This window comes from Orycteropus afer, unplaced genomic scaffold (assembly GCF_000298275.1).
Source record: "Orycteropus afer afer isolate SDZICR_OR568_19922 unplaced genomic scaffold, OryAfe1.0 scaffold00262, whole genome shotgun sequence".
NCBI classification, from domain to species: Eukaryota; Metazoa; Chordata; class Mammalia; order Tubulidentata; family Orycteropodidae; genus Orycteropus; species Orycteropus afer.
In genome coordinates, this window is record NW_006921849.1 from 3636701 (window position 1) to 3646673 (window position 9973).

Sequence of the window (9973 nt, forward strand, 5' to 3'; positions counted from 1 at the left end):
ATACTTTTTGTACAGAGAGTGGTGAAGAGTGATGGGTAGAAAAATAGGCCAAGGCAGTATTGGCTTAGAGTAAAAAGTCAGATTCCATTTTTTACCCACCACTCACCCCAAAGCCAGACAATTTTCTTCCTCTCAGCTTGTGCTTTTGTTTTCCTGGAGCCTTAATTTACTTTTCAATTGAGTGCAGTCTCAATCAATGTTCACAGAGCATCTAGCGGTGTATTCCCAAACTAGTTCTCTCTCTTTCTCTCTCAAACACAAGGAGGTGCACTCACACAAACACATAAACACACAGCTCTGAATTTGCAGCATTTGTTACTCTCTTTAGTGTAAACAAAGGAGCTCTGGTGGTACAGTGGTTAAGATATTCAGCTGCTAACTCAAATGTTGGCAGTTCAAATCCACCAGGCACTCTGTGGGAGGCATATGTGGCAGTCTGCTTCCTTAAAGACGCATGGCTTTGGAAACCTTATGGGGCAGTTCTATCTTGTCCTACAGGGTCACTATGAGTTGGAATTGACTCAGTGAGAGTGAGTTTGGTTTGTTTTAGTTAGTGTAAACATTCACATTATGGCCACATTCAAGCTACTAACATGATCTTCATTGAATGCAAAGTTGGGAGGATATGTGCAGAATTGGCTTTCACTAACTAGCATAAAGGAACTCTGGTGGGGTAGTGCCTAAGGCACTTGACTGCTAACCAGAAGGTTGGTGGTTCAAACCCACCAGCCACTCCTCAGAAGGAAGATTGGGCAATCGACTCCTGTAGTAATACCACCTTGGAAACCCAAGGAGGAGTTGCTATGAGTCGGGTCTGACTCAATGGCACACAACAACAACAACAACAACTAGCATAAAGGGAGCTCTGGTGCTATAGTGCCTAAGGCATTTGACTACTAACCAGAAGGGTGGTTCAAACCCACCAGCCACTCCTTGGAAGAAAGATTGGGTGATCTACTTCTATAGTGATACTAACTCAGAAACCCAAGGAGGGGTCACTATGAGTTGGAGATGACTCGACGGCACATAACAACAACAACGACAACAGCTAGCATAAAAACCCAGGGCTGGGGACGGCTTTTTGCTTGGAGACGGCTCTATATTAAGGCTGGGGCCTGAGGTAGGTGGGCCCAGGGCTTGGCGGCTGCTTTTAGATTTGGGGTGGCTCCATTTTAAGGCGAAGGCCTGAGGTAGGTGGGCCTAGGGCTGGGGGCTGCTTTTCATTGGGTGTGCTCTATATTAAGGCCGGGCTTACAGGCCGCTTTTCACTTGGGGGTGGCTTTATATCAAGGTTGGGGCCTGAGGTTGGCAGGGCCGGGACTTGTTGTTGTTATGTGCTGTCAAGTTGGACCCAACTCATAGTGACCCCCCTTGGGTTTCCAAGGCAGTATCACTATGGAAGTAGATTGCCCAACCTTCCTTCCAAGGAGTGGCTGGTGGGTTTGAACCACCGGCCTTCTGGTTAGCTGTCAAGTGGTTTAGGCACTAGAGGCAGCTATTCACTTGGCTGTGGCTCTATATTAAGGTCAGGTCCTGAGGTAGGTGAGCCCAGGGCTGGGGGTTGCTTTTCACTTGGGAGTGGCTCAATATTAAGGCTGGCACCTGAGGTAGGCAGGCCTGGGGCTTGGAGGCTGCTTTTTGCTTGGGTGTGGCTCTATATTAAGACCAGGGCCCAAGGTAGTTGGGCCTGGGGTTGGGGGCTGCTTTTCTCTTGTGGGTGGCTCTGTTTTAAGACCATTGCCTGAGGTAGGCAGGTGCAGAGGGGTTATACGCAACTAAGGAGAAAAACTTGTCTGTCAGTTTGTTGTCCTGTGGTGGCTTATGAGTTGCTGTGAGGCTGGATGCTATGCCATCATGTTGCAAAATGCCAGCAGGGTAACCCATGGTGGGCAGGTTTCACTGGAGCTTCTGTGTTAAGACAGACTCGGAAGAAGGAAGAGGCCATCCACTTCTCAAACAATTGGCAGAGAACACCTTATGAATAGCAGTGAAAGATGGTTTGATATACTACTGGAAAAGGTTATGAATAGTCCTGAAACATTGTCTGATATAGTGCCAGAAGATGAGCCCATCAGTTTGGAAGGCACACAAAACTTGACTGGGGAAGGGCTGACTCCTCAGAGTAGAGATGACCTTAACAATATGGATAGAGTAAAACTTTCAGGATGTGCATTGGTTGATCTGGCATGACTCAAAATGAGTAGAAAATATCCATTATTAATGCAAATATCCATTAATAAATGGAACATGGAATGTATGAAGTATAAATCTAGGAAAATTGGAAGTTGTCAAAAATGAAATGGAATGAATAAAGATCGATATCCTAGACATTAGTGAGATGAAATGGACTGGTTTTAGCCATTTTGAATCACAAAATCATGTGATCTACTATGTCGAGAATGACAAATTGAAGAGGAATGGTGTGGCATTCATTGCCACAAAGAGTGTTTCCACATCTATCCTGAAGTACAATGCTGTCAGTGATAGGATAATATACATATGCCTACAAGGAAGACCAGTTACTACTATTATTCAAATTTACACACCAACCACCAAAGCCAAAGATGAGGAAATAGAAGATTTCTACAACTTTGGCAGTCTGAAATAGACAGAACATGCACTCAAGATGTGTTGAATATCAGTGGTGACTGGAATGCAAAAGTTGCAAACAAAGAAGAGTCACTGATAGTTGGAAAATATGGCCTTGGTTACAGAAATAATGCTGGAGATTGCATGGTAGAATTTTGTAAGACCAACAATTTATTCACTGCAAATACCTTTTTTCAACAACATAAACAATGGCTATACATGTGGACTTCACCAGATGGAGTACACAGGAATCAGATTGACTACATCTGTGGCAAGAGGCAATGGAGAAGTTCAATATCTGCAGCCAAACAAGACCAGGAGCTGATTGTGGAACAGACCAGCAACTGCTCATATGCATGTTCAAGTGGAAGTTGAAGACAATTAAAACAAGGTCATGAGACCAAAATATGACATTGATAATATCCCTCCTGAATTTAGAGACCATTTAAAGAATAGATGCACTGAACATGACTGAGAACCAGAGGAATTGTGGGATGACATCAAGAACATTATCCATGAAGAAAGGAAGAGGTCATTAAAAAGATGAGAAAGGAATAAAAGACCATAATGGGTGTCAGAAGAGAGTCTGGAACTTGCTCTTGAGCACAGAGTAGCTAAAGCAAATGGAAGAAATGACAAGACAAAAGAGCCAAACAGAAGATTTCAAAGAGCGTCTCGAGCAGACCAAGCCACTTAGTATAATGAAATGTACAAAGACCTGGAGTTAGAAAACCAAAAGGGAAGAACATGCTTGGAATTTCTCAAGCTGAAAGAACTGAAGAAAAATTTAAGCCTCAAGTTGCAATATTGAAAGATTCTATGGGCAAAATGGAGCTCTGGTGGCATAGTGCCTCAGGCATTTGACTGCTAACCAGAAGGCTGGCGGGTCAAACCCAACAGCCACTCCTTGGAAGGAAGGTTGGGCAATCTTCTTCTGTAGTGATACTGCCTCAGAAACCCAAGGAGGGGTTATGAGTTGGATCCAACTTCACAGCAGTGAGGTTTTTTTTTTTTTTTTTTGTGTGTGTGTGTGTGTGTACATTTATGGAAGCTCTGGTGGTGTAGTGCTTAAGACATTTGACTGCTAGCCAGAAGGCTGGTGGTTCAAACCCACCAGCTACTCCTGGGAAGGAAGACAGGGTAACCTACAGAAACACAAGGAGGAATTGCTATGAGTCAGATCTGACTCAATGGCAGTGAGTTTTTTTTTTTTTTGTTGTTGTTGTTTAGTACATCTACAGGAAAATGTTAGAAATTTAAACCCAATTCAGAAGAGGATGAGGAACAAGGGATATAATTGCTGATGTCAGATGGATCATGACTGAAAGAAGAGAATACTAGAATGTTGCTTACCTGTATCTATTGACTATGTAAAGACTTTCTACTGTGTGTATCATAACACATTATGGATAATATTATGACAAATGAGAATTCGAGACCATTGAAAGGTGTTTATGCAAGAGGCAGTAGTTCAAATGGACAAAGGGGATAATGTATGGTTTAATATCAGCAAAGATGTGTGTTGAGGTTGTATCCTTTCCCCATACTTGTTCAATCTGTATGCTGAGCAAATAATCTGAGAAGCTGGACTATACGAAGAAGAGAATATGGCATCAGGATTGGAGGAAGACTCATTAACAAACTCCAATGTGCAGATAACACAACTTTCCTTGCTAAAAGCCAGGAGGACTTGAACTACTTACTGATGAAGATCAAAGACTACAGTCTTCAGTATGGATTACACTTCAACATAAAGAAAACTAAAATCCTCACAACTGGACCAATAAGCAGCATCATTAGAAAAAGAAAAAAAAATATTGAAGTTGCCAAGGATTTCACTGTACTTGTATCCACAATCAACACCTGTGGAAGCAGAAGTGAAAAAAAAAAAAATCAAAGAACATATGTCACTGGGAAAATCTGCTCTCTCAAGTGTGAAAAAGCAAAGATGTGACTTTGAGTACTAGGGTGTGTCTGACCCAAGCCATGGCATTTTTAATCATGACATATACATGAAGAAGGAGGACCATGACTTAGAAAGACAATGAAGAATTGAAGACTTTGAATTATGGTGTTGGCAAAGAACACTGAGTATACTGTGGACTGCCAGAAGAATGGACAAATCTGTCTGTACAGCCAGAATGCACCTTAGAAGCAAAGAGGGTTAGAATTCATCTCATGTCGTTTGAACACATTATCAGAAGGGACCAATCCCTGGAGAAGAACATAATGCTTGGCAGAGCAGAAGGTCAGAGAAAAAGAGGAAGACCCTTAATGATATGGATTGACACAGTGGCTGCAACAATGCGTTCAAACACAGCAACAATTATGAGCATGGTGCATGTCTGGGCAGTGTTTCCTTCTGTTATACACAGGATCTCCATGAATCAGAACAGACGCCGTGGCACCTAACAACAATAACAATGGCATATCTATATCTACTGTATACAAACACAGAGAGACATACACATATAGACAGACAATTTTGCTTCATACTAGGTTTATCCTTCATAATTTTCTAGCTGATACATAACAAACAGTATGTGTTAAGATGTTTCAAACATCACCTTTAATCTTCTCCACAACCTCTTGAGGTGAGTAATTTTATTATCCTTATTTTTTAGATGAAGAATCCAGGCAGTTGGATCTATAGTTGGCATACCTAACCACTATACCATGTGTCCTCCTTGGAGTGTTGCTAACTTTAGAAAACCAGGTGTCTGTGTCTGAATAGCTTGCAGTCAGGTGGAAGCTATCTCCTCCTCCTCCTCATAAATACACTGAGTTCTTTCAAGAAGTTAATCTCTTTCTAGCTTCCATGCCTCACTGATATCATCCTCTGTGACCAGGAACACCCACCCAACCATTTCCTCCCCCTACTCCTTTCTACATTTGTTCACACTACCATCCTCACACATCACACCTTCTTAACAATCGCCCTGATATTACCAACCAAGTACAAACTTGCCTTCCCTGCAATGCTCCTAGCACATTTTTTTGCCCTCTCTTATGTACCTTATTAAGGAACTCTGGTGGCGTAGTGCCTAAGGCATCTGACTGCTAACCAGAAGGTTGGTGGTTCAACCCCACCAGCCCCTCCATGGAAGCAAGACTGGGCAATCTCATTCCGTAAAGACTTAGCGCCTCAGAAACCCAATGGGGGTTGCTATGAGTCAGAATCGACTTGATGACAGTGGGTTTGGTTTTGGTTTTATATACCTTATTAAGGAGGTCTGATGGTGCACTGGTTAAAGCATTGGGCTGTTAAGCAAAAGGTCAGCAATTCAAACCCACCAGACTCTCTGCTGAAGAAAGATGAGGCAGTCTGCTTCCATAAATACTTACAGCCTCGGAAACCCTACGAGGCAGTTCTACTCTGTCCTATAGGGTCCTTATGAGTCAGAATCAACTCAATGGCAGTGGGTTTTATGTACATTAGGAGAGTGGTGCAAATATTAATGTGCCTGGCTGCAAACCGAAAGGTTATAGGTTCAAGTCTACTCTGAGGAACTTCAGAAGAGAAGCTTGGCAATCTACTTCCAGGGTCACAGCCATTGAAAACCCCATGGAGCATAGTTTTCTGACACACACGGGGTCACCATGAGTTGAAAGTGTCTCAATAGCAACTGTTTGGTTGGTCTGTGCCTCAGCTTGTTGGTTCTCAACCAGACCTACTAAGTCAGCATGTTGGAGAAATTAGGTCTTGGTACTTATATTTTCCAAAAGACCTCCTTAAAGTGTTAAGGAGCAAAGATGTGTGTCTGACCCAAGCCATTGTACTTTCAGTTGTCTCATATGCATGTTAAGCTGGACAATAAATAAGGAAGACTGAAGAAGAATTGATGCCTTTGAATTGTGGTGTTGGCAAAGAATTCTGAAGAAAGACCTGGCAAACTATTTGTAAAACAAATCAACCACTGAAAACCCAACAGGGGGCAGCTCTACTCTAACAACCATGGGGCTGCCATGAGTCAGAATCAGTGCAACAGCCACTGGTTTTATTTCCATTGTCACCTGCTTTACCCTTCCTGTGCTCTTTTCGGCCACCCCTGCATTTTTTATTTTTCAAAGCCAACTCCTGATATCATATCACTGAGGCTATAATTATTCCTGTAAAACCTAAGAATCTTTGTCATTGTAGATATAACAGACTGACACCATGTAACTCCATTGGCCCTTGCCACCAGAGCTCCCAACCCCAAACTGGCACAGATTAAATAAAAAATGTCTCGGAAACAGCTTGCTCCCAAACTGCTATTTTGTGCACTGAAAGTTGGGAAATACAAGTTTATGGGGCTGTGAGGATTTTTTTTAGGAGCCTTGGTGGTGCAGTGGTTAAGCGCTCGGCTGCTATGTGACAAAAACAAGTAGGCGGTTTGAACCCACCAGCCTCTCTGGTAGAAAGAGGTGGCAGTCTGCTTTCATGAAGATTACATGCGGCGTTGAAAACCTTGGAGAGCCGTTCTACTCTGTCCTATAAGGTTGCTGCCACAGGTTTAGTTTCAGTTTTGTCAAGACTTTTCAGTGAAATTTTCAAAGTACATGGGGAACTCTTCAGTGACTTGTTACAGAAACTCCAAAAAGATTTGGGTTCATGAAAGGCTTGTCTGTGCACCAGTGGGGATTCTGGGAAGGAATGTGGTGTGAGGCTGGCGTTCAATTCTGCAACATGTCAGGGATGGTATCTAGCACCAGGCATTTCAGTTTTTGACTTTACCAACAAAACTGCCACACCTAGCTAAGCTTGTGTAGGGAGCTCAAGGGAACTGGAGCTGTTTTTGAGATCTTAGGTCAGCCTAGAATCTTGGATTACAGAGACTAATGCGATGATCTGAGTCGTTTTAGGATTTGAGAATACACAGACACACAATAGAGCATGTCAACCCTCAAAGGGTCTTGATGGGGTTTGGCATTTCCACCCCATTTCCACTGTAAGCAAACACAAAAATAGAGCCAATGTCAAATTTTCTCAGGACATCATCCCGGAAGACAGACAACAATTCCAGCAACAATTTCGAGGACGGTGGAGAACCAGGCAGTGTTCCATTTTGTTGTGCATGGGGTAGGTCACTATGAGTGGAAACCAATTTGAAGGCACCTAACAACAACAAAAAGCAAGTAAGGGGTCAAAGAATCCCCTAAAGACTAAGAGGGCCTGTAAGGTGCAATTTACATAGTGTTCACATTGTCTTAGGTAGCACTATGGTTACCCACAAGCCACTCCTTAGAAGGAAGGTTGGGCAAAGTGATACCGCCTCTGAAACCCAAGGAGGGGTCACTATGAGTTGGATCCGACTTCACAGCAGTGAGTTTGGTTTGGTTTTGGTTATGGTTAAGGAATTTGACTGCTAACCAAAAGACTGGTGGCTTGAATCCACCAGCTGCTCCATGGAAGAAAGATGAGGCAGTCTGCTTCCATAAAGATTTACAGCCTTGGAAACCATATGGGGCAGTTCTACCTTGTCTTGTATGGTTGCTATGAGTCAGAATCAACTTGATGGTAGTGGGTCTAGAGATGATTTAAAGTGTATGGGAGGGTGTGTGTAGGTTATATGCAGATACCATGCCACTTTATATAAGGGAGTTGAGCATTTGTGGGCTCTGGTGAGAGGGGGCCTGGAACCAGTCACCCATAGATATGGAGGCACTGCTGTATATGTGCTTTTTTCTTCTTCTTTTTTTTTTTTTTTTTTGCCACCGGCCCATGAAGCAGTCATTGGAGCTTTCCTGTGATAAGGGAAGGGACTGAGGTTAGGAATTGATTGGTGCAGATGGCCAGGGCAGGGCTGGACTCAGAGCCCCCTTCCCCCCCCCCCTTCAAAAACCAAGACCCAAAACCAAACTCACTGCCGTGGAGTTGATTCTGACTCATAGTGACCCCTCCTCGGGTTTCCAAAGCAGTATCTCTACAGACATAGATTGCCCAATCTTCCTCCTGAGGAGTGGCTGGTGAGTTTGAACCACCAGCTTTCTGGTTAGCAGTCAAAGGCCTTATGTACTATGCCACCAGAGCTACTCTCTTCCGAGGACCACCTTAACCACATGAATGAAATCCTAGGACTATTTCAAATGTTGGCTTAGGCAGCTGTCTTCTTGACCTTGAAGAAGAAGGAGAATGGGGAAGTTCAATTAAAATGTCCCATCTGGAGCTTAGCACTGGATGGATGGGGGAGAACGGGAGAAGGGAAAGCCTTTTCTGCTCGTTTGGTCTTCAGGGGAGAGATTTTCCTAAACAAATTCTGTCCTCCCCAGTGAATTCGTCATTCCAGGGAACGTGGGATGAATTACCTGAGAGGTGAATTTGCGAAGAATGACCAGGCACGCTTGGCCTCCTCGACCTGGCGGAAAATCTGACCATTCTGGGGAATCTGAACCAAGACACACTTCAGCCATCACAACATATCCTCCCTCCTTTAAAAAAAAAAAAAATCTAAGGGAGGATATCTCTATCTATCTATCTATCTATCTGTCTGTCTGTCTACCTGTCTATCTATTTCCTGCCACTGAGCCTAGATTACCTGTAAACCCACTGCTGTGGAGCCAATGCTGACTCATGTTGTTGTTGTTGTAGAACTTCGCAATAGGGTTTCCGAGGATGCCAGTCTTTATGGAATCTTTCTCCCACAGAGCAGCTGGTGAGTTCAAACCTTCAACCTTTGGATTAACAGCCAAGTGCTTAACCACTGTGCTACCTCTCCCCCTTTTTAAATGAAGGTTTATTGAATGTAATTCAAAGATGTAAAGTTATTCCCATTAATGGGTTCAGTTTGAGAAGTTTTGACCAGTGTATGCCATGCATACCCACCACTGCATTCGAGATAAAGAACATTACCATTGCTTCCTACATGTTTCCTGGCACCCTCATCCACATCAGCCCCTGATGACAACAGATTTGATTTCTGTCCCATTCTTTTTCGCCTTTTCCAGAATGCCATTGTATCAGCCAGGGTTAAGACAAACAGTACCAATAACAGATTTCAGGAATTAAAATGACCAGAATGACTGGTGGGATAGAGACTGGTGGAACCCTCAAGACTATGGCCCTGGGTTATCCTTTGGGCCTGGAACTGGACTCACTTCTGTGGATCAGGTCTTAGCCAAACAGTAGAAAGACCTACAAGCGGAATACCTACCCACCTACTCTAGAGAGAGGTACCCCTTAGATCAGCCAGCAATGAGACATCAGAAGGGCAGCATTTGCATAGAGTGAAAGCTGGACAGACAGGAAAGCATAGATGAAAGGGCACAGGGAAGGGGTGGTGACAGGGTAGAGACGGGAGGAGAGCTTTTCATGTTTGGGCATTGTAATCTGCTGTGGAACCAAATGTACATTAATTGCTGTGAGTAAAAAACAAATTTGCTTTGTAAATTTGCACCCACATCA